Consider the following 26,506-nt stretch of genomic DNA (forward strand, 5'->3'; position numbering starts at 1 on the left):
CACACAGACAGCCCTGGAGATCAAAATGGAACCAGTGGCTGGATCTATGCCGCTCAATGTTTTGATAGTGCCAAGTCATCCACTTTGATATGAAAAAGTTACCTGAGGGGTAACTTCTTCATGCAAAGGGTAGTGGGTGTATGGAATGAGCTGCCAGAGGAGGTAGTTGAGGCAGGTACTATCGCAACGTTTAAGAAACATTTAGAAATGTATATATATGGATAGGGCAGGTTTAGAGGGATGTAAACCAAACTTGGACAGGTGGGACTAGTGCAGATGGGACATGTTGGCCAGTGTGGGCAAGTTGGGCAAAGGGGCCTGTTTCCACACTGTAAGACTGTATGACTCTCTCTAAGACTAAAGAAGGGATGGAATGAATGCTCACTTGTTTCATTACTGGGATGGTGGCGTTTACCCTGCAGGTTGGACGTACATTCCTTTGAGTTTTTAAGAACATAGAGTCAGAGAGTCATAGTCATAATGTGATACAGTTTGGAAACAGGCCCTTCAGCCCAACTTGCCCACACTGACATCAATGTCCCAACCACACTAGTCCCTCTTGCCTGCGCTTGCTCCATATCATTCCAAACCTGTCCTATCCATGTACCTGTCTAACTGTTTCTTAAACGATAGGATCATCGCAAACTCAACTACCCCCTCTGGCAGTTTGTTCCATACACCCACCACCCTTTGTGTGTAAATGTTACCCCTCGGATTCCTATTAAATCTTTTCCTGTTCACCTTGAACCTATGTCCTCTGGTCCTCGATCCCCCTACTTTGGGCAAGAGACTCTGTGCATCCACCTGATCTATTCCTCTCATGATTTTGTACACCTCCTTTCAAGCTTGACAATATCTTTCCTATAACATGGTGCCCAGAACTGAACACAATATTTTAAATGGGGTGTCACCAATGTCTTACAAAACTGCAACATGACCTCCCAGCTTCTATACTCAATACTCTGACTGATGAAGGCCAAAGTGCCAAAAGCCTTTTTGGCCACCTTATCTACCTGCGACTCAACCTTCAAGTAACCCTGCACCTGCGTTCCTAGATCCCTCTACGCTACAACACTACCCAGAGGCCTACCATACACTGTGTAGGTCCTGCCCTTGATCGACGCGTACCAAAATGCAACACCTCACACTTCTCTGTATTAAATTCCATCAACCATTCCTCCGTCCACCTGGTCAATCAATCCAGATCCTGCTGCAATCTTTCACAATCATCTTCACTATCTGCAAAATCACTCACTTTTGTATCATCAGCAAACTAGCTAATCTTGCCCTGTATGTTCTCATCCAAATCATTGATGTAGATGACAAACAGTAATGGGCCCAGCACTGAACCCTGAGGCACACCACTAGTCACAGGCCTCCAGTTCAAAAAGTAACCTTCCATCATCACCCTCTGCTTCCTTCCATGGAGCCAATTTGCTATCCATTCAGCTATCTCTCCTTGAATCGCATGCGATCTAACCTCCCAGAGCAGCCTACCATGCGTAACCTTGTCGAATGCCTTACTGAAATCCATGTACACAACATCTACAGCTCTGCCATCGGCCTTTTTGGCCACGTCTTCAAAAAATCTGATTTGTGAGACACGACCTCCCACGTACAAAACCATGTTGACTTTAGCGGAGTCATGAGATATGGGGAGAAGGCAGGTACAGGGTACTGATTGTGGATGATCAGCCATGATCACATGGAATGGCGGTGCAGGCTCGAAGGGCCAAATGGCCTACTCCTGCACCTATTGTCTGTTGACTATCCATAATCAGCCTTTGCCCATCCAAATGCCTATATAACCTATCCCTCAGAATACTCACTTGTAACTTTACAACTACAGATGTTAAACTCACCAGCCTATAGTTCCCAGCATTTTCGTATTTTCCCTGCAGCCCTTCTTGAAAAGTGGCACAACATTTTCCACCCTCCAGTCTTCCGGCACCTCTCCTGTATTTAAGGACGACTCGTAAATTTCAACCAGGGCTCCCGCAATTTCTTCTCTAGTTTCCCGCAATGTTCTCGGATATATTTGATCAGGCCCCGAACATGGGGTAATCTGATTGAAGGGTACAACATACCCCCACACACCTCCCCTTTCTCTCCCCACCCCGCTGTGCCCCACCTGTACTCACACCTATTTCTGCCCTCCCCCTCTCCCACCTTGTACATTCCTTCCTCTGGATTCACAATTTGCAACGCTTCAATCTCTGGCGTTTGTACCAATCATCTGCTTTTCAACCACCCGTCTCCACCTGTGACCATGTATTACCTGTCTCACTTAATTCTGCCTCTCCTCTCTCCCAACTTTCTTCCCACCTCCCCCCTACAGTCAGTTTGAAGAAGGATCCTGACCTGAAACATCACCTCTCCACGTTCTCCAGAGATGCTGCCTGACCCAATGAGTTACTCCAACACTTTATGACCTTTAGGTATTAAATTGTTACAAGACATGGCAGGGTAGACAGGGTAGGATAATGTTTTTCCTAGCTGGCGTGTCATGAACAAAGGATCATTGGCTCAAAATAAGGGATCAGCCATGCTGTATGATGAGGAGAAATGTCTTCACGCGGAAGATGGTGAATCTTTGGAATTCCATACTCAAGAGGCTGTAAAGACTCGGTCACTCAATATATTTCAAGGGGTCAGTGTAAAATGTAGTTGAGGTAAAGTTCCTAGATAATCTCATAGAATAACACGCGGGGTCAAATGGCCTTTTCTGGTTTCTGTATTTCAATTTGAACAGTTGCAGAAAAACTTCCATCCCTTGTGCCTCAATTTCCATCCAAAGCTCGAGTAATTTAGTTTAGTTTAGTTTAGTTTAGAGATACAGTGTGGAAACAGGCCCATCGGCCCACTGAGTCCATGCTGATCAGCAATCACCCAGTACACTAGCACTATCATTCACACTAGGGACAATTTACAATTTTTACCAAGCAAATTAACCTAGAAACCTGTTCGTCTTTGGAGTGTGGGAGGAAACCAGAGCACTTGGAGAAAACTCACGTGGTCACAGGGAGAATGTACAAAATCAATACAGACAGCATCCATAGTCAGTATTGAACCTGGGTCTCTGGCACTGTCAGGCAGCAACTCTATTTCTGGGCTGCTGTGCCAGCCCGATTTCTAGCACCAAAGATGACTGTGAGGCTAAGAAGTAGAGGGGAAGAGAAATGAACCACAAATATGTTTTGTGTGTTTAAATGCAAGGAAGAAATAACCGCCATTCTGCCTCTTCCCTGCATTCATCTTCAACTTATTCAATTTAATGTTTAAATACTTCTTAATGAAAAGCCAGAAATATAAAGTGGCAGCAGAATTAGGAGATATGGCTTTTGTGAAATAATGATCGCACTGATCAGGCTTTTTATGTGCTGCCATTAAAAGTTGGTGGTCCTTTGTCTGCCTGGGGATCTTTTATCATTCATTTTAGAACATTTCCACAGCTCAGTCTCAACTACTGCTTTCCAGTCTAAATTTCCAGCTGCTCACTGGGAATTACTTAAATTTTAAACTTATAAAGCGTATAAGATAAAGGGCTGTCTCTCCCTTCGGGGAATGCGACTTTTTTGTCGTATCCCCCTTCTCTGCCTCCATCTGCGCTGAGGCCTAATGGCGGAGCTGGCGACCTCGAGACTCCGGAGGCAGAGCCAGTCAGGACTTGCCCTGGGCTCACTCCCGTGAGGGCGGCCTGGCTCGGGGCTGGAACGGCGTTCCCGTGAGGGGCTGTGACGCTCCCGTGAGGGTGGCCTGGCGCGGGGCTGAGACTCTCCCATGAGGGGCTGTGGCGCTCCCGTCGGAGCGGCCCAGCTCGAGGGAGGTACGGCGCTCCCGTCGGAGCGGCCCAGCTCGAGGGAGAAACGGCGCTCCCGTCGGAGCGGCCCAGCTCGAGGGAGGAACGGCACTCCCATGAGGGCGGCCCAGCTCGAGGGAGGAACGGCACTCCCGTGAGGGCGGCCCAGCTCGAGGGAGGAACGGCGCTCCCGTCGGAGCGGCCCAGCTCGAGGGAGGAACGGCGCTCCTGTGAGGGCAGCCCAGCTCGAGGGAGGAACGGCACTCACGTGAGGGCGATCCGGCTCGGGGTTGGAACGGTGCTCCGGTGGCTCGGACGGCGTTCTGGCGGCGGTGACCTGAGTCCAGGGTTCAGCCGCGGGCCAGTGGCTGCGTCCGCTGGACTGGAGGGCGGCAGCTTCGACCACCTCGGGCCGCGGTGTTTGAGCCGGCCCGTTTGCGGGGTTCGGTGAGCCGCGGGACCATCGCCCGGTGGGGTATCGCCTCAGCGCAGAGGGAGAAGAGGAGGGAAGAGACTGCAGCCCTAAGATTTTTGCCTCCACCACAGTGAGGAGGTGCTTGGAGGACTCACTGTGGTGGATGTTAATTTGTGTTTATTGTTGTTTATTATTGTATTATTGTATGTATGACTGCAGGCACGAAATTTTGTTCAGACCGTAAGGTCTGAATGACAATAAAGGTAATTCTAATTCTAATTCTAATTCTAATTCTTCTAAATCTGCAGATTAGATGCGTCTTAGTATAGTTTAGTTTAGTTTAGAGATACAGTGTGGAAACAGGCGTTTTGGCCCACCAGGTCTGCGCTGACCATCAATCCCTGTACACCAGCACTATCCTACACACTAGTGACAATTTACAATTCTTACAAAACCAATTAACCTACAAACTTGTCGTTTTTGGAGTGTGGGAGGAAACCGGAGCTTCCGGAGAAAACCCACGTGGTCACAGGGACAACATACAAACTACATGCAGACAAGAGCCCTAGTCAGGATTGAACCTGGATCTCTGACGCTGTAAGGCAGTAACTCTACCACAGCGCCACTGTGCCATCCCTGCCCCTTCGTTCCAAGTAGGTGCAAAAACATGTTTATTGGCCACTAATTCTCTCCTTTTGTAAATACTTCTTAGCCAGTCAACCGTGCTTATGTCACTCCCTTTCACAATCAATTAATCCTCCAAGAAAGTCTTTCATATATAGAAAGAATGTTATTTCAGTGCCACTTCCACTCTGTGAAGAGATAGTAACATCTATGTTCAGGATTTCCAACTCACCTCTGTTAGGCACATGAGATTCAAATTGTGTCTCCTAGTATCAATGTCTCTTTTCTGTGGTTGGGATGATGCTGGCCACCTGCCATTAATTTGATGTTAACACACCAAATCAAAGAGGATTTGTAGCAGGTCTTTGTTACTTTAAAAGGGTGGTATGAATTCTAGTTGTGTTGCTGCTACTGTTGAAGGTGACTGAGAACAACTTTATACCTGAACACTTACTGGGAGGCAGCAAGCTAGGTCAAAAAGTAAAAAAATCTTTCCAAGTAGGTGCATGATCCTGGGATCATTTTTGTGAACCTCCTCTGGACCCTCTCCAGAGCCAGCATATCCTTCCTCAGATATAGTGCCCAAAATTGCTCACAATACTTCAAATTTGGCCTGACCAACGCCTTATAGACACTCAGCATTACATCCCTGTTTTTGTATTCTACCCCTCTTGAAATAAATGCTAACATTGCGTTTGCTTTCTTTACTACCGATTCGACTTGCAGATTAATTTTTGAAATTCTGCACCAGCACTCCCCGATTGCTCCTCTGATTTCTGGATTTTTTCCCCTTTATTCCTACTACCAAAATGCATGACTCCACACTTTACTACATTATATTCCATCCGCCACTACTCTACCCACTCTCCCAAACTGTCCCAAACTGTCCAAGTCCTTCTGCAGAGTCCCTGCTTTCTCTACACTACCTGCCCTTCCACCTATTTTCGTATCATCTGCAAACTAGGCCACCAAGCCTTCAATTCCCTCATCCAAATCTCTAATATACAACGTGAAGAGTAGTGGCCCCAGCACCGACCCTTACGGAACTCCGCTAGTCACTGGCAGCCAACCTGGAAAAGCCCCCTTTACTGCCACTCTTTGCCTTCTGCCAACCTGGCAGTCTGCTATCCATGCTAGTATCTGCCCTTTAATACCATAAGCTCTCATCTTCCTCAGCAGCCTCGCGTGTGGCACCCTATCAAAGATTTTCTGAAAATCTAGGTAAACAACATCTACTGACTCCTTTGCCTGTCCTGCTATTTACCTCTTCAAAGAATTCCAGCAGATTCGTCAGGCAAGGCCTCCCCCTCACAAAACCATGCTGACTTCAGCCTATTTATCATGAACTTCTCAGTACTCCTTAACTTCATCCTTTATAATGGACTCTAAAATCTTACCAACCATCGAGGTCAGATTAGCCAGCCTATAGTTCCCACTATTCTGCTTTGCTCCCTTCTTGTGCAGCGGGGTAATATTGGCAAGTTTCCAATCGTCGAGAACCACTCCTGACTCTAGTGATTCTTGAAATATCACTACCAATACCTCCACAATCTCTAAAGTCATCTCTTTCAGATTCCAAGGGTGCAGTCCATCCGGTCCAGGTGACTTATCTGCCTTCAGCCCTTTCAGCTTCCCATGCACCTTCTCCTTAGTAATAGCCACTGCACTAACTTCCACCCCCTGACTCTCTTGAATTTCAGGCAGGTTGCTGATGTCTTCGACTGAAGACAGATACCAAAAAGTCATTCAACTCCTCTGCCATTTCTTTATTCCCCATTATCACTTTTCCTGCATCATTTTCCAGCAGTCCAATGTCCAGTCCTGCCTCTTTCATACTCTTTCTATAACTGAAGAAACTCTTGCTATCCTCTTTTATATTATTCGCTAGCTTACCTTCGTATTTCATCTTTTCTCCCTGTATTGCCTTTTAAGTTACCTTCTGTTGTTCTTTAAAAGCTTCCCAATCCTCTGGCTTCCCACTAATCTTTGCAATGTTATATGCCTTCTATTTTAGTTTTATACTGTCCTTGACTTCACTTGTCAGCCACGGTCGCCTCATTATCCCCCTAGAATCTTTCTTCCTCTTTGGAATGAAAAGATTCCAATTATTCCCAGGAATTCTTGCTATTGCTGTTCCACCTGGGGTCCCTTTCCAGTCAACGTTGGCCCGTTCTTCCCTCATGCCTCTGTAGTCTCCTTTGCTCAGCTGCAAAACCGACAATAGACAATAGACAATAGGTGAGGAGTAGGCCATTCGGCCCTTAGAGCCAGCACCACCATTCAAAGTGATCATGGCTGATCTTCCACAATCAGTACCCCGTTCCTGCCTTCTCTCCATATCCCTTAACTCCGCTATCCATAAGAGCTCTATCTAACTCTTCCTTGAAAGCATCCAGAGAACAAGCCTGCACCGCCCTCTGAGGCAGAGAATTCCACACACTCACAACTCTCTGTGAAAAAGTTTTTCCTCATCTCCGTTCTAAATGGCTTACCACTTATTCTTAAACTATGGCCTCTGGTTCTGGACTCCCCCAACATTGGGAACTTGTTTCCTTCCTCTAGCGTGTCCAAACCCTTAATAATCTTATATGTTTCAATAAGATACCCTCTCATCCTTCTAAATTCCAGAGTATACAAGCCCAGCCGCTCCAATCTATCAATATATGACAGTTCCCGCCATCCCAGGAATTAATCATGTGAACCTACGCTGCACTCCCTCAATAGCAAGAATGTCCTTCCTCAAGTTTGGAGACCAAAACTGCACACAATACTCCAGTTGTGGTCTCACTAGGGCCTGTACAACTGCAGGAGGACCTCTTTGCTCCTATACTCCTCTTGTTATGAAGGCCAACATGACATTCGCTTTCTTCACTGCCTGCTGCACCTGCATGCTTACTTTCATTGACTGATGAACAAGCACCCCCAGATCCCGTTGTACTTCCCCTTTTCCCAACTTGACACTATTTAGATAATAATCTGCCTTCATGTTTTTGCCACCAAAGTGGATAACCTCACATTTATCCACATTAAACTGCGTCTGCCATGCATCTGCCCACTCACCCAACCTGTCCAAGTCACCCTGCATCTTCATAGCATGGTTCACACTGCCACCCAGCTATGTGTCATCTGCAAATTTGCTAATGTTACTTTTAATCCCTTCATCCAAATCATTAATATATGTTGTAAATAGCTGCAGTCCCAGCACCGAGCCTTGCAGCACCCCACTAGTCACTGCCTGCCATTCTGAAAGGGACCCGTTAATTCCTACCTTTTGATTCCTGTCTGCCAGCCAATTTTCTATCCATGTCAGCGTCCTACTCCCGATACCATGTGCTCTAATTTTGCCCACTAATCTTCTATGTGGGACCTTATCAAATGTTTTCTGAAAGTCCAGGTACACCACATCCACTGGCTCTCCCTTGTCCATTATCCTGGTTACATCCTCAAAAAATTCCTTAAGATTCCCCCTTCGTAAATCCATGCTGACTCAGACCGATCCTGTTACTGCTATCCAGACACATCCAATTTCACCTTCTCCCTCAAATTGCAGGTGAAATCATATCATGTTGTGGTCACTATCTCCTAATGGTTCCTTTACCTTGAGCTCGCTTATCAAATCCGGTTCATTATCAAAAGATAGGAAAGATAGCTAGATTTTAGGCGAATGGCCTTTATTTCACTCATTTATGTTTAGTCTCTTTTTGTGTTGGAAGTAGAGGGTGAAAGGATTTATATGTATGTGGACAAAATCCTGCATTGTCTTTCTTAATGCAGGAACATTACATCACAAAATCCACACATTTGAATGATTTGTAATCTTTCAGGAATATTTTTGACCAGTATCTTCTGCTGGAGCCTGTGTTATGTTGCATGACTTTTCTCAGATTAGCAGAATTTTAAATCAATGTTATGGTGAACTTTTGCCAGAGTTCATGTTTTTTAGAAGACATACTGGCAGCGAGACAAAATTACTTGATGACGTGATTGTAATACAAGTAATTCTTTACATGTTTGCCACGATGAATGTCCTGACTGAATTTTTATTTTCATTAAATATAAAGCCATTATTAAGCAAAATAGCATAATGGCATTTTAATAAATTATGTTCTATTAATTGTTTCTAACGGCTACCATATTGACCAGTTATGCATCAACGGCATTCTCTTGGGATAGCTGTGAAACGACATGAAAAATATCTTGCTGATACCAATTTAGTCAAAAATATACCAGAGAATGTGCTTCACTGTTAAGTGCATGCAGGCCAATAATAATTGCGTAAATGTTATTATAGACTCGACTTCAAGCAATTAGATTTGGTACCTCTAGCTGGGAAAGAGAAATGTGCCAAAGTTCCTGTTGCTGTGCACTGAACATTAGTTAGGGGTTGCAAGTTTGGAGATTACATGATATTTAGCTTCTCATGATGTCCCCCACCATTCAAAACAAAATGGTTTGGTAGACATAAAGAGCAAGGTCTTTACTAAAGACCATGTGTCTTCCAGGCACCAACAAATATCTAGAAATACGAGAAATAGGATCAGGAGAGGGTATTCAGCCCCTTAAGCCTACTTTACCATCCAACTAGATCATGGATGACATTCTACAGGGCTCCATTTTCCTACAACCCTCATATAATTGTAGCAATTTGTCATTGTTCCTTCCTTCACATCCTCTTAAAATGAAGACCAATGTACCATTTGCCTGCTTCACCTGCTGTTTGCTTGCTTTCAGTGGCCTGTGCAAATACACCCAGGTCTATATTAGCACCAACATTTCCCAAATCATATAGTTTACAGAAAGATCAACATTTATTTTTACTGACCTCAAGAGAAATTTGCAGAAAAAACATTACAAATTTGGCAAATTTTGAGACCATGATTCGTGATGGGGTATTATCCATGGATACAAACATTCCTTTGATCCTTCTTATTCAGTGGCAGCTTGACCAGTTGACTGGCATCACTGAGCTACATAACAATGCAAGTCCGCTCAATATTAGCTTTGGTCAGTTCAGCAGGAATCACTGGACACCAATTATGTGTGAACTCTACTCTGATTCTTCCTTCTACTTATCTCATGGATGGTGAAACTAATCGCAGTACACCCATTAGAGTCTAGGCTAAGATCAAATAACTCAGCACGGATCAAAAATCAAATCAGGATTTAGTCTGTCTGAGATCTTTGCAGTAGGAAATCAATTATTTCCATCTTTCTGAAGATCAATAATATTGAAAATCATTAAAGGTTATAAACATAATATTAGTTTCCTGTGGGTTTCTTGGGATTATTTGAACTGGTACCAATAATGATGATTATTTCTAGAGCAGTAATTGAAGGAAAAAATTGTGATAACTAATGGTTAAAGAAATACGTGATGTTATTCCTGTGGAATCCTGGGAAGCTGGTAACACTTAACTGCAAGAACTACATGTGCAGAAATAACCAATCATTTGTTCAACAAACCCACATCTGGTTAGTCTGCCTTCAAATGGGGTTCATGGTCTGACACAAAGCAGCCTCTAAACGTTGTCAGTGGCAGAAGCAGGTTTTTGTACACCAGAAATTTCAAATACAGGAATGTGCGTTTGTTATGATAGCATAACAATTTGGACCGGCCATCAACCAGAAAAGAAACAGACTTAAAAAGAATTGTTTAAGATTTTTAAGAAAATATAAATTCAAGTTCAAATATACATGCACAAGGCTGTCTCCCATTTGAACTGTTTTTTTAACTACTTTGTCTGAATTATAATGTGACTAAAAATAACAAACATGGTTAATTTTTACACAGCTCAACAGAGAAACTATAAACTATTTCTAATTTGAAGGTATTGGGGAATTAGGATAACTGGAAAATCAGGGTCCAGCGAAGGCCAAGTTTCACTTCCTATATTATGTGCTATTCTCCTCTGTGCACTCTATTTATCTCAGTCACTCTCTTTCAGGCCATTCTGTCTTTTTGTCTTTATATTGATGATGGAGATTATAAACACACACAGGGGAGTGAACACAATTATTCAAATACATCCTGCTGGGATGATGAATATATAATTTGAACTTTCTATCCCAGCTGCTGCAAAACCAGACAGTTGATCATTAGCTTTCACACCACTATGCAAAAGTATATTTTACTGAAGCATGCTGGCAGATCCTGGAAACCAGTAGCAAAAGAATAAACCAGAATTGGATTTCCACACAATATGTGTTCAAAGTGCGATCCTGCATTGAGTTATATGCACTGAAACCCCACAAAGCACTGACCTGTTGAGCACCACTTTGTCATAGTGCCCTTAGTCCCTCTGTACATTCACAGGTGATATACCCCGTACTTTAAGAAAGACATCTGCCTGTGCAGACTTGCTGGGAACCTGTGATGAACCCCTGACCCTCCCTCATTAACGAATTGTCCACATTACTATCACAATGCTTAAGAAACATTTAACCAGGTACATGGATAGGAGACGTTTAGAGGGTTTATGGGTCAAAAGCAGGATAGTGCAGATGGAGCATGTTGGTAGGTGTGGGCAAGTTGGGACGAAGAGCCTTTTCCATGTTGTGTGATTCTAAGTGAGGAGATTGGTCTCATGTAGTTTGAGGAAAAAAAGCATCTTGGCGCTGAGGGCCTTGTGATAACGACAGGTGTTGAGGGTGCTTACCGAAACATACCGAATAATGAAAGGCCTGGGTAGAGTGGATGTGGAGAGGATGTTTCCATTAGTGGGAGAGTCTAGGACCAGAGGTAAGAGGGTGGTGAATCTGTGGAATTCTTTGCCACAGAAGGCTGTGGATGCCGTCAATGGATATTTTTAAGGCAAGAGATAGATAGATTCTTAATTAGTATGGGTGTCAGGGATTATGGGGAGGAGGGAGGAGAATGGTGTTAAGAAGGTGAGATAGATCAGCCATGATTGAATGGCAGAGTAGACCTAATGGGCCTTATGAACTTATGAGTGGGCCACAGCGAGCAGCATGGCACCTACTACTGTGGCGTAGGGCTGAAGTCTCCACCCTGACAGACTGGTGAGTGTGGTTCTTTGCTGGGGACTGGACACACCTCCCTGCATTGACACACCACCCGAATACCACAGTTTCTCTCCTCACCTCCTGCCGACATTTTTAAAGTATCCAAGCTCATGTCCATTAAACTCAATAATGGGCAGGTTTGTGCTGAATTGCAATCAGGACCTAAGATTAACTCATTTTACTGTCTCACTGGTCATTACAGGTTAAAATTCTCTGCAGATTTTTGCCCCCATTATTTAATAATGTCCCAGATGCCTGTTGTCCTAGTTTGCTGCCATCGGCTGGCACTTCCAGCAGATCTTTTGGATATTTAACTTAAAAAACAAAAACATAATTGCAATCCAGCTAATCAATGTGCTGCAGGTTGTCTGGATCCAGCATAACCTGAGCCAGTAAGTAGAAATAATAAGTTAGAATGAGCAAATGGAAATTATTTAATAAGCAAAAACCTTCAAGAATTTTCAGTGGGTTAAATAAATAAATCTGGTGGTAGGATCAGAGCCAAAAGTGGTGCGTGCAGCATGTGTACTGCCGGGATCCAGGCACATAGCATGAATAACTAAATCTGAAGTGTACAATGGGTACTGATCTTTTGCAGAACGTTGTCGTTTTCAGAAGTTATCTGGACAAACTCTGCACCAGTTAGGTGTTGGAAAATTTGACATTATTATTTTCAGACCAGGCCAACTCAACAGATGTTAAGTGTAGAGAGGTATCTGAATCCATCTATCACTTGCCAGGCTTTGGCTCACCCACATTCTCTCTTCCAGCATTCTCCCCGCTACTACAATCAATCCGAAGAAGGATCCCAACCCGAAACGTCACCTATCTATGTTCTTCAGAAATGCTGCCTGACCCACTGAGTTACTCCAGCATTTTTATGTCAATTTTTCAGATTGAGTGACTGTTGGCCAACAGAACAGGAATAGAAAGGGGACTGTGACGTGAACAAATAGTGAATAGTGAAAAAGGAACAGGGAGTGGATAGTAGATAGTGACAAAGGTACTTGGAGTGGGTACATCGAAGATAGACATGAAAAAGCTGGAGTAACTCAGCAGGTCAGGCAGCATCACTGGAGAAAAGAAATAGGTGACATTTTGGGTCGAGACCCTTCTTCAGACTGGGTACACAAAGGTCATGTGTGGATCAAGTGGCCTAAATATACAAGAGGTTCAACACCATACAGGACAGAGCAGCCCCCATCAACACCCATTCACTGATTGCACCACTGACACACACTTACATCAGGATGTATCCTCTACACGATTCACTGCAGAAAATCACCAAGACTCCATCGACATCACATTCCAAACCCAACATCTTCAACCAGCTGGAAGGACAAGGGCATCAAAAGTACAGGAAAAGTACCACCTGGAAGTTGCCATTCAAGCCACATGCCATCCTGACTTGGAACCTGGATCAAAGCCCTGCAACTCCCTCCCTAAAAACATGGTGGATATGCCCTCACCTCCTTGTGAGTAGACTCGATGGGCCGAATGCCTATTTCTGCTCCTTTGCCTTATGAACCTCAAAGACTGCAGCTCTCCACCATCCTCGAGCAATTAAGGAATTAAATGCTGGCTCAGCACGCAAAGCCCATACACCTTGAATAAATAAAGCAAAAAGATAGCAGGGACACTTACAGGAGAGGAATCCCTACTTCTCCGACATTTGGTTGGATATCTTGAGAGCTGAGATGAGGGTGGGAGCAGATGGGGCTCATAATTCCTAAATAAAGTAGGTCACACCTGTAGAAAACGAAGACATTTGAACTCTTGGAGTATCCCCTTTCATCGTCCATGAATAATTCCCCAAGAGGAAGTACAGGTGAAAATTATCCTTTTAAGGTGAACCTACATTTCCTTCCTTTGGTCAGAGGCTTCTTTCCTGGGTTATGGTCAATCAATCAATCAATCAGTTTTATTCGTCACATTGCACATAAAGTGCAAGTTAAATGAATTTGCCAGCAGCAGCACAATGAAAAGAACACACAAACACAATAAAAATTAACACAAACATCCACCACAGCATTCATCACTGTGGTGGAAGGCACAGAATTGGCCAGTCCTCATCCAGATGATAAAAGGAAAGGTAAAAGTCAAGGTAAGTCCAGGATCGGCTCTTCCCCACCGGAGACCGCGGCTTCAGGCTGGTGTAGGGCAGCAGGCCGGCGGTCTCGAAGATTTAAAGTTTGCGCCGCAGCCAGAAGCACCGCAGACTGCAGGGCCGGCAGACGAAGCTCCCCTCCAGGGATCCCCGGCAATGGTAAATCGCTACCGCGGCCGCGGGCCGGGGGTGGAAGCATCTTCCCCCCGGGTCCCCCACGAGGGATCCCGGGCTGCAGATGCCGCGCCAGCTGGAGCTGTGCAGACCGCGGCTTCAGGCTGCCAGCTACCACGGGCCAGCGAAACGGAGTGCTACCCTCCGGCGAGCCCCAGCGAGGGCTCGCCCGCTCCACGCCGAGAGTCCACGCTGCGCCCGCCGCTGAAGGCCCGGGTGCGTCTCCGGGAAAGGCCGCGCCGATCCTTGTTGTTAGGCCACGGGGGAGGCGACCTGGAAAAAGTCGCCTCTCCATGGAGGAGGCGACCGAAGCGGTTTCCCCCTCACCCCCCCACACCACCCCCCACACAAGACACACAAAGGAACATTAAAAAATACATTAAAACATACTAAAAAAACAAAAAAAGTAGAAAAAAACGGACACGCTGCTGACAGGGCGCCGGCTTGCAGCGCCCCCACCAACCCATATCCTGGTGTTTCATGTTTGTGTGTCCACATCGCTGTATTAATGCAATAGATCACAAGAAGGTTGCAAAACAATTAATGCCATTGTGGCATCTCCATTGAAATCCATATGACTCACAAAGTCTGTTGCCCAGAGTAGGGAAATTGAGAACCAGAGGACATTGGTTTAAGGTGAGGGGGGGGGAATTTAATAGGCACCTGAGAGGTCACCTTTCCACACAAAGGGTGGCGGGTGTATGGAATGAGCTGCCGGAGGAGGCAGTTGAGGCCGGTACTATCGTAACGTTTAGGAAACACGTTAGGCCGAAGTGCATGTTTCCACGCTGTAAGACTCTATGACTATGACTCTATGCACAGAAATGTGCACTTTCAGTTTGAGTTGTATGTAATTTGTTCTACATGCTGTCAAATATGTGAGCAATTGAATTTAAACTTTAATTCAATTGTGTAGCACATAAAAGCATGTCATACTCAATGCCCAATGCAATTGAATTTCTAAAACAAAATATTGCACACTTGGATGAAATGAGGACAGATATTCCATTAAACTTTGCACGCACAAATAGGCAAATTGTAAGGACTAAAGCCAGTCAACTAGAAGCTCAAAATCCAGTTTAACGAATAAGCTCCAGTCGCCATTATAGAGGGAGAAGCTCAATTGGCTGATGAATATTCACGGCTGTAGGATTTGGAACAGGGGTATTTGGATAGGAATTGGGAAGAAGAGCAGGAATAATGCAGTTAGTCACCATGGAGATAGAGGTGGATGATGGAACACAGCAAGAAAATAAGAGCATATAGCGTCTAGGGCCAGTTTAATGATGCCCTGGTGCTCGAGTATAACTGAATTTGCCAGTACTAGCCCCACATTGAGAGACACTGATCCACGTCCTAGCTAGAGCTATGACTATTCCTGATTTATGGCTGTACTGCCTGCCTGGTATTGGACATGGTGCAGATGTTCCCAGTCCCTGCCAGAGGTGAGCTGCTCAGCATATTAGATCACACTCCTCCACAGGCATTGGAAATATTTATAACTGTCAGATAGATTTTTAACTGATGAACGCAAATATTTTCAAATTGTTCTCTTCCAGGCACGACTCAGTGCAATAAACTTGCTCAACAATTCACAGAGTTGCTGTGAGCAGTGCCTGTTCAAGGGTTCATCTGTTCTAAATGGATCAGTTGCTTTAGTTTAGTTTAGTTTAGTTTAGTTTAGTTTAGTTAGTTAGTTTAGTTTAGTTAGTTTAGTTTAGTTTAGTTTAGTTTAGTTTCGTTTAGTTTAGTTTAGTTTAGTTTAGTTTAGTTTAGTTTAGTTTAGTTTAGTTTAGTTTAGTTTAGTTTAGAGATACAGCATGGAAACAGGCCCCTTCGACCCACCTGGTCCACGCCGACCAGCAATCACCGCGAGGACATACAAATTCCGTACAGACAGCACCTGTAGTCAGGATCGAACCTGGGTCTCTGCCGCTATAAGGCAGCAACTCTACCGCTCCTTTCAACCCATTGCTTAATGCTTCGACTATTTCCTCTCACTAGTTTCTGACCAGAAGTCTTTGTTGTTGCTGCTTTGGTTTTGCCTGTTTTCAGTCCATTTTTACTACAGTCATGGGTGGTGACATAGGGTGGTGGGTATATGGAACAAGCTGCCAGAGGAGGTAGTTGAGGCAGGTAATAGAAGAACATTTAATGAACATTTGGACAGGTACATGGATGGGAAAGGGGGATATAGACCAATCTTGGATAGGTGGCACGAGTGCAGATGGGGCATCTTGGTCGGTGTGTGCAAGTGGGGTGAGGGGGCCTGTTTCCATGCTATATGACTCGATGACTATAACGGGTCAGGATGCCTTTGGGGCTGAGGAACAACTAAGAACCAGAATAGCTGGGATAAGAGGAACAAGGCAAACATCAAGAAAGTGGCCATGAACTCTGAAAATGTTCAAGTGGGTCCTTTTGTACCTGAACTTCACTGAGGAGCAGTTTCCCTGGTGTTTTTAGTGAATCGACGAGACTAGATCACCTGCTGCCACCATAACTCAGTCCTCAAACCAGTGCAGGAACAACATCGCTTGTGGCTGTCAAGGACCTATGACTTATCCCATTTACGGAGCTCGCTCCTTCCACCTTACAATGAAGCATTTCATTGACAGCTGCCTATCCACTGTTATGTCGAGGACGCTTTTGAGGAATTGTACAGCAGGCAGAAGGGCAGGATAGACAATAAAGATACGTCACCTTAAATATTTTTTTCTGATTCTTTATGTTACAGTCCCTCCCTTTATTGTTCCAACGAATAGCAGAGGTCTTCAACAACTTTTTCAGGCACCCATTCCTGTTTAAGTATTGCCAGTGATAATCAATGGTCACTCAGTCATGGAGGTTCACTCATGAAGCTAATCGTGTCCTCATCCAAAGCAGAAAAGTGTATTCTTCATAAGCACTGGTATTCTTGAGCTGCCTATTCAGGAGCTGCCATGATGAAGCTTTAAGGGCCTGTCCCACTGTACGAGGTAATTCAAAAGTTCTCCCGAGTTTTCCCCTGATTCAAACTCGGAGAATGTCTGTAGCGGGTCCATAGGAGTTCATGGATGTCTCGTAGGCAAGGCAAGGCAAGGCAAACTTTATTTATATAGCACATTTCATACACGAGGCAGACTCAAAGTGCTTCACATAAAAACATGTCATACAATAAATGAAATAATAAATGAAATAAAATAGAAGAACTAAAAGAAAAGAAAAGAAAAGCAAAATTAAAAATGCATTATAAAAAGTGCAAAAGTTAAAAGTGCAATGTAGTTAAGATTTAGCTGAAAGCTAAAGTAAACATAAAAGTTTTCAGTCTTGTTTTAAAAGTGGTCAAAGTTGAGGCAAGTCTTAAATCTTCAGGAAGTTTATTCCAGCTATTTGTTGCATAGTAACTAAATCCTGCTTTCCCATGTTTTGTATTTACTCTGGGAATCACTAGCAGATTGGTTTCAGAAGATCTTAGCGGTCTAGAAGGCTTATATAGTGGAAGCATGTCAGTGATATACTTTGGCCCTAAATCATGTAGTGATTTATAGGTGAGCAGCAGGATTTTAAAATCAATTCTCTGACATACAGGGAGCCAATGTAAGGATTTAAGAATTGGTGTAATATGCTCAAATATTTTGGTCTTTGTTAGAACTCTAGCAACAGCGTTCTGAACAAGCTGTAGCTGCCTGACAGTTTTTTTTTGGAAGACCTGCAAGGAGACCGTTGCAATAATCTAGCCTACTATTAATAAAGGCATGTACAAGTTTTTCTAAATCTTGAGCGGCTCGTATGAGTAAAAAGTAACAATTTTTTTCATCACGAGTATTTATTTACATGGACATTTTTCACAGTGTGAAAAAACGTCAAAAAAACGAGTTTACCGGATTTCCGAGTGCCTACCGTTACTCGTACGAGCCGCTACGAGACGTCCATGAACTCTTACGGACCCGCTACGGACATTCTCCGAGTTCGAATCAGGGGAAAACTCGGGAGAACTCTTGAATTACCTCGTACAGTGGGACATGCCCTTTAGTAACCTGATGTCATCTCAATCTTCAAAAAGGTATGAAGTGCTGGAGCAGCAAGTCAGGCAAGACCCTCAACAAATAATTTATCCATGTTCTCCTGAGATGCTGCCTGACCAGCTGAGTTACTTTGTATCCTTTTGTGTATTAAACCACATCTGCAGTTCTTTGTTTCTTCATCTCAAACTTATTAGTTTGTCAGGATTTCAAGCCTGGTTTGCCAGCAAGGATTCATAACTAAAAAATGGCTTCATTTAAACTGGCACAACTACATTTCCTAATAGGGCAGCTTATTGAAGATTACTGTAAAGATTCCTCTAATTCCATGCTTCAGATTTTGGGCACTAATTTCTCCTCATGTTTAAAGATTAATATGCAATATTAACACAATTTACCTGATGCCCTGGAGTCTAGACTTCAGTCGACATTCTGTGGTTTATGCTGTCTGGCATATGTAATTTAATGTTTGGAATCAACTTGATTCATGTAGCTGGTTCTGGAAAATAACATTGCTAAAATAACTCATGAAAATACTCTTACAAATTATGGATTAAAAAGAAAGCTACAAATTCTGAGATTTTAACACAAAGTAAATATTTTTGAATCATTCCAAATGTATTTTGTGACGTCAAACCGGGTAATGAATTGCAGCTCCATCCTACTTTGGCATATGTCCGTACATTCTTTCCAAACTTTGGACCCAATTAACTATTATATTTGACACCATAAGAATTCCAAAACACAGTAAGTGACACTTGTAGGTATCAGAATACAGCTGTGGTCACATAAATGCAGAAACACTTTCACTCACTCACTAATATTCTCATTATCTTGCCATCTCCATTAACATAGTGTGACCGTGGGAGGGGGTATTATTGAATTCTGTCTGCAGGCCATAGTTCAAAATGGTTCACATTTCATTATAGAGTGGATGAATTCCAGATGTGGTACTGTGCGTAATCAGTACCAAGTCTGTAGTAGTGAATGTGTTCTATGCAGCTGGGAGAAGGTTGTCACTAAAATATGACTAATGGCTGTGTAGTGCACTTATATTACAGACTAATTTGCTTTACCCTCAGCCAAGAAATAGCTAAAACCATGGGAAATTAATTCATTTCCCTCAAAATAATATTCAGAAATATTAATGATGTTCTATGATGTCTATTTTATATATCTTTTGGTTCTCTTTATCATAAAGGCTTGGGATATAATGACGGTTTGTATATCATACATTTTTGATAATTTTATGTAATGGGTTTAAATGAGAAGTGATTTGCTGTATTACTGTTCTCTCGGGATACTGTACAGCCAGCTTCCATGAAAGTTAAGTACGTTCCCGTTGACTGGAATGTACTATTGTCGAGCAGATAAATGTCGGCAGTAAATAGTGGGGGAGGAAGAGAATAATGGATGCAATAAAGATTTCACCCCCAACTGCTGGTAAAGTTAAATACTTTTGGGACATCTGCAAAAGGGGATAAGAGAGAAAGAGATTTAGAGATCGTTACGGAAAGAAATTGATTCAAATATCAAACGCTGCAGACCTACCCAAATAAGGAGAGAAGAAAAGGAGTAGGCGAGTCGAGTTATTGGTGAAGCAAGTCACAGTTGGAAAGGAGGTCAAGAAGGGTAATTATTCAGACCTTTTGGGAAAAGGGCAGGGGGAACAGGCACCAAGATAAATGTTATCAGAAAAGGTTTGGTGGAGGCAGATCATTGATGCCAATGCTATTAGAGACAAGGTAAAAGAGAGAAAGAGGATCAAAAGCACAGAGATCACAGCTGCTAGAATAGGGTTTTGTGGGAGCAGGAGATTATGCTACAGGTGAAGAGAGTCAGTACTTGGAGATAGAAATCAGAAGAGTTGGGGAAAAGTGTAAGTTTTACATTGGACCTGATATCACAATTTTTAATAAAATTAATATTGTCAATAAAATAAAATGTCTTGCTCTATAAACCTACTGAACATGGAGTTGAGATATAGGAGACTTGGCAGCTCCTATTCAATAACCAATGTTTATTTTATTTGCTCAATATAGAAAATACGAAAATATTTCACCTTAACTTATTAGTCATAAGTAAGCTTTAATCACCCAAGATTGTGCATTATTGATGCTTGTTAGAAATACTGTAGTAGAACATACACCCTTCCTGAATTAAACCATTAAGAGATTTATCTCACTCATGACATTAAACTACCTCAGGTTGACTTGCATTAAATGCATGAATGGAATTACATTTTAAATTTGGTAAATAATGAATGGATCGATCCATTATTTTAGTAACCAAACACATATTAACTTCATTGGAAATAAATATTGAGAGGTGAGTGACACCAACAGACAATGTTCTAGTGCTCAGAGAAGACTAGTTGGCAGGGGGAAAATTTCTCTCCTTTAGATTAGGTTAGTTTAGAGATATTGCGCGGAAACAGGCCCTTAAGCCCACAGAGTCCACGCCGACGAGCAATCCCCGTACAATTGGACTATTCGACACACGAGGGACAATTTGCAATTTTACCAAAGCCAAATAACCTACAAACCTGTAGGAAGGAAATGCAGATGCTGGTTTACACGGAAGATAGACACTAAATGCTACAGTAACTCACTGGGACAGGCAGCATCTGGATAGAAGGAATGGGTGACATTTCAGGTCGAGACCCTTCTTCAGTCTGAAAAAGGGCCTCGACCCGAAACATCACCCATTCCTTCTATCCAGAGATGCTGCCTGTTCTGCTGAGTTACTCTTGCATTTTGTGTCTAACCTACAAACCTGTATGTCTTTAGAGTGTGAGAGGAAACCGTAGCAGCCGGAAAAATCCTAAACAGTATGAATAAGGTAACATAAATGTAAAGGAAAGATCAAATAGATCACCATTAAACCTGTGAGCTTTCTGAATGCTCATAATTGCCTGTGTGCACATACTCGAACAATGGCTGCAAAAGTAGTGCTAGAATTTATGGAGAACTACATCAAGCACACTCAGTGTCAGAGGGGTTGAAAGAGGAGGAGAAGGAAAGAAAAGGTTATTCCTAATGTGATGGTTGGCCCAGCTAGTATAAATGCAGGACCTGGGCACCCTTGTTTAAAATAAATTCTTTAAATGGCTAACAGCAGAGAATGCCTCAGGCAATCTAACACTTCTCTTGTGCCTCTGTTTCTTTGTAGCTGTCTGCATTTACTTTGACATGTGGCAGTTGTTTCTGAGTTGCCCATTGGTGCTGAACTGATTATAGATTTGTTAAACAACATTAATTGTTAGTGAACATTTTAAGACAGTTATGACCACAAATAATTCCCTTGTTCTTTCTCAAGGAATATTTTTTTAAACTGTTCAATTTAATCGTTACAAATGATAGTCATTACCACAATGTCAAACCTGTTTATTCAATATTATAAAGATTAATTAACCCAGAAACTCAATCATATCATTTATAATGATTTTTTTAAATACTGAAACATTTAAGTTGTCATTGTGTAGACTTCAATCACTGAGCTACAAACTATTTATGACCACAGTTTATCTTCTTTCTAGTTTTTATAGCTTGGCTTGTTTTTATTTTTATAATGCAGCGCTCAAAAGTAACATATGATATGAAAATATAAGAAGCCTTAAAAGTTAAAGGTGCATTGAATTGCTTCATAATTCCCTCTAAATAGATATCACTTCCATAATGCTCATTGAGTTATACAGTCCGACAGCACTGAAACAGGCCCCCAAGTCCAACTTTTCCATGCCGACCAAGATGCCGCAACTAAACCAGCCCATTTGCTTGTATCCTTTAAACCTTAATTCCTCATCAGTTTCTAAAAAACAGTCTCTAAAGCTTGCTGTAACATTTCATCAGAAGTGTGTAAAACATTTAATCCCTGCAACATAAATGCAAAGAAATTAGATTAGTTAGAGCTACATCATGGAACATGCCGACCAGCGATCACCTGTACACTAACACTAGGGATATTTAAGCCATTAACCAAAAAACCTGCATGTCTTTGGAATGTGGTAGAAAACCAGAGCACCCAGAGAAAACCTACACGGTCACAGGGAGAACGTACAAACTCCATACAGAGAGCACCCATAGTCAGGATGAAACCTGGGTCTCCAGTGCTGTAAGGCAGCAACTCTACGCCACTGTACCGCCCTTGAAGCAAATAGATTTGAAACCTGTGAATCAGAATCTGTCCAATAGAAATCCCTTTATGGAGGGCACTGTACCTACCTTGCTTGAATGCCAACTATCAAGTGTTGATACTGGCACTATAGAACTGCCAGCTGTCAATCAGCTGGTTAGGACTTACATTTTGCTGCCTTATTCTGGCAGGAGCAAGACGAGGAGGAGCAGAACCAGCCCTCTCCTCTTTTCTCCCCTCTTTTCCCTGCCCCCCCCCCCCCCCTGAATGCACACACATTTCTCTCTTTCCTCTTCCCCTATCCCCTTCCATCTATATTCCTTCCCCTCTCTTCACATATTATGCCTCTTCTCGCCTTATCTCATTACCTTTTGTCTTTTTTATCTGTCCAACCATCTGCTAATCAAAGTCCCACTCACCTGTATCCACCTATCACTTGGCAGGTTTTATCCCACCACCCACCTCTCGTGCAGCTTTCTTCCCCATTACAATAGGTCTGAAGTTGGGTCCCGACCTGAAACGTTGCTTATTCATATTCTCTAGAGATGATGCCGTACCTGCTGAGTTATTCCAGCACTCTCCAGCACTAACAAAGATAACATTGTTTCTTTCTTTTCTTTCCTTTCTTTCAAAAACCTTGGAGCGTATCGTTGCGTCAGAACTTCATTCCCACCTCCTCGCCTATAACCTATTCGAACCCCTCCAATCTGGATTTCGCCCCCTCCATAGCACAGAAACTGCTCTCCTCAAAGTCCTCAACGACCTCCTCACCTCTGCTGACACTGGTTCCCTCAACATCCTCATCCTCCTCGACCTGAGTGCGGCCTTCGATACCGTGAACCATAACATCCTGCTCACCAGACTCAAAGACCTCGGCATTGAAGGCTCTGCACTCAGCTGGCTCCGTTCCTACCTTTCCAACCGATCCCACTTCATCTCTCTCCATAACCACACCTCTGCTACAGCCACTGTCACTCAAGGCGTTCCCCAAGGCTCTGTACTCGGCCCCCTCTTCTTCATCATCTACTTCCTCTCCCTTGGTCATATACTCCGTCACTTCAAACTGGACTTCCATTGCTATGCTGATGACACCCAGTCTATCTCAGCACCAAGTCCCCCCACCACCCCCCTCTCTCCCATATCAACTCCTGCCTGTCAGCCATCAAATCTTGGATGCAACTCAACTTCCTTAAATTAAACAGTAACAAAACAGAATTTCTCCTCATTGGCTCCAAATCAACACTTACCAAAATTAACACCCCCACTCTCACTATTGACGGCACCACTGTCTCCCCATCCCTCAGGCCCGCAACCTTGGCGTGATCTTTGACTCAACACTCCCTGAGCCTCACATCCGCCATGTTGTCAAAACATCTTTTTTCACCTCCGCAACATTGCCAAAATCAGACCCTCTCTCACACCCCCCCGCTGCTGAAAGACTCATCCATGCCTTCATCTCCTCCCGACTGGACTACTGTAACTCTCTTCTCTTTGGCAATCAATCCAGCAACATCAACCGACTCCAACTGGTCCAGAATGCAGCCGCCCGACTCATTACCCACACCAAATCCTGGCACCACATCACCCCAGTCCTCAAAGAACTTCACTGGCTTCCCATTTCCCACCGGATCATCTACAAATCCTGGTCCTCACCTACAAAGCCTCAACCACTTGCCCCCCCCCCCCCCCCTTATCTCACTGACCTCCTCTCCCCTACCAACCCTCACGGTCCCTCAGATCCATTTCAGCCGGTCTCCGCTCCATTCTGAAATCAACACCTCTGTCTCAACCCCTCTTGCCCTTCTGAGTCCTCTGCCACTTCCCAGCCTCTCTCCAGGCTCTCCAGGCTCTCCTCCTCCCCTTCTGATCCGACTCTCTCCCTCACCATCTTCCAGTCCCGCCTCAAGACCCATCTCTTCACCTCTGCATACCCTTAGTCCCATGTCCCGCTCTCCTTTGCATCTCTGTCTACTGCTCTATTTTGTTTTGTTCTTGACTCACCATGTAAAGCGACTTTGAGTCCTTGAAAAGCGCTATACAAAAAAATGTATTATTATTATTATATTATTGTTTTAAGACTGTTAATTGCTCACCAAATTGAAGAAAACTGATGTAAGAAAACCCAAAATAATTGCTGGAGGAACTCAGTCGGTCTCGCAGCATCTGTGGAGGGAATTGGATAGTTGATATATCAGGTTGGGAGCTTTATCTGGATTACTGCCTGATCCACTGGGTTCCTCCTGCAGCTTGTTTATGTTCAGATTCCAGCATCTAATCAATCTCAAGCAAGGTCCCAACCCAAAACATTGCCTTCCATTCGTTCCACAAATGCTGCCTAACCCACTGAATTCCTTCAACACCTTGTTTTGATCAAGATTCCAGCATCTGCAGTTTCTTGTGTCTCCATCTACAATCCCATGTGTCTCCACATCAATAGCAGGTGCCATTCATGCAAAGTAACCAGGCATGGACATTATGTATAGATATCATGTATAGATAATGAATATTTATACTATTATTGGCATTAAAATTCACAAACAAAACAGAAATAATCCCTACCTTTTTCATGCCAGATCACCAAGGTAGAGAAGGCAAATTATTTTTGTGTGAAATCGACAGATTTAAGAAACTGGAGCAAAGTGAACAAACTTGCACGTATCGTGCCCTATTAATCACGTGGGTTGTACTTTGGTTGCTGTTACAAAACCCCTGTTTGTCAGTGGAAGTGTATATAAATACAGCACCACCAGGAAATCTACGGTTAGTGCTTCAGTATATTGTCAGCAGCAGTTTGCAGCCTGCAACGTCAAATCATTGAAGTGTCTAAAAAGATATAGTATTGTGCCATCACATAATAAATCATCACATGAGATTTTGCACTAAACTACTACTTTCAAGCTGCTTACACAACATAACATACATGACTGTAACAAAATAGCTGTCTGAAGAAGGGTTTCGGCCCGAACGTCGCCTATTTCCTTCGCTCCATAGATGCTGCTGCACCCGCTGAGTTTCCCCAGCAATTTTGTGTACCTTAGTTGTCTATAGTTGGTTCGAATGTTCATGTCGCTGGGTTGCTCCTCCAGGCTGCCTAGCTGTCAATGGCGGGATTTGTAAATTACAATTATCAGCTCTTTCTCTTCAGGACTTTTACTTCTCAAATTGTCATCATGAAGCTTGAGATCTAACTTACTTTCAGCAAATATATTATTTCATCATGAGGCTCACTTCTCTGCATATTTCCCTTTATTAGATTTAGAACAAACTTTACATTCACTGGAGAAGACCAACTGGTATTGGTGTTGAACAAATAACATTTTTACACAATCCCTCAGTTAAGGAAACTCCTTAAAACAATGTTTTGCCCAAAGCAGATATAAAATAGTCTAAGAAGAGTCTCGACCCGAAACGTCACCTATTCCTTTTCTCCAAAGATGCTGTCTGACCCGTTGAGTTACTCCAGCTTTTTGTATCTATCTTCGATTTAAACCAGCATCCGCAGTTCCTCCCAACACACCAAGTAGCTGGGGCATCGTGTGTCACCACACAACAGCTGATGCAAGAGACCCAGCCAGGTCTAGTGTCTATACCATCACTGATCTGCTCACTACGCATGGCAGAAGCTTCACTCCTTCTGTGAGAATCCAGGCCCAGTATGTGAAAGAGAGAGGTGGAAAATATGTGCAGGGTCCCAAGGGATGTTACTTATTAGACATCAAATTTCATTCATGATTAATGCTTCGCCAGGACCCTCAAAATAACATTTATTCATGAAGCTATTGTTGAGCAGGCTGCTGGTTGATGTACTTCACAGCTCTATACCAGTGGGAATGGAGTACGCTTCCAGCTGGGCCCTTTGGTAGTAGTAGGCCCCCCTCGGTTCATGACTGACCTGGGTGATGCATCCTAGTTTATCGGATACAAGCCTGGCGATGTCATATGGAGGACAGGCTGGTTGCCCATGCAGCCGTCCTCCCTCTCCAAGGTCGCTGATCGATTCAAAGGACGCAGCTGCCGTTAAAGTTTGGCACCAGCGCCGTCTCAGGAGCTGCCAGAGCGAGGGTGTAGACAACGACCGAACTGCCTTAGGGATTCCACTCCAGATTTTCCTTGAGGTTTACTCCTGGAGCTTTATTCCATGACTGGATATGGCCAAAGGCAGTGGAGGTTTTAAATCAGAGTTTTCACTCTCCTAGAGAGACTGCCTCCCAGGCTGACGCGCCCCA

General features: G+C 43.5%; 1 long non-coding RNA gene across 4 annotated transcripts in view; it reads right to left on the reverse strand.

Moving 5' to 3' along the window:
• LOC116970953 overlaps positions 1–26,506 on the reverse strand; it is a 110,056-nt gene that overhangs the window by 41,557 nt on the left and 41,993 nt on the right. For 2 of the 4 annotated variants that reach the window (XR_004411366.1, XR_004411365.1), the window contains exons 5-6: positions 18,545–18,645; positions 13,506–13,610 (exon numbers count right to left, since the gene is read on the reverse strand). The exons of 1 other annotated variant lie outside the window; for it this stretch is intronic. This is a non-coding gene — a long non-coding RNA (uncharacterized LOC116970953). The remainder of the gene's footprint in view (positions 1–13,505; positions 13,611–18,544; positions 18,646–26,506) is intronic. One more of the 4 variants, XR_004411367.1, reaches the window with a different exon arrangement.

Source organism: Amblyraja radiata, chromosome 3, assembly GCF_010909765.2.
Source record: "Amblyraja radiata isolate CabotCenter1 chromosome 3, sAmbRad1.1.pri, whole genome shotgun sequence".
NCBI lineage: Eukaryota > Metazoa > Chordata > Chondrichthyes > Rajiformes > Rajidae > Amblyraja > Amblyraja radiata.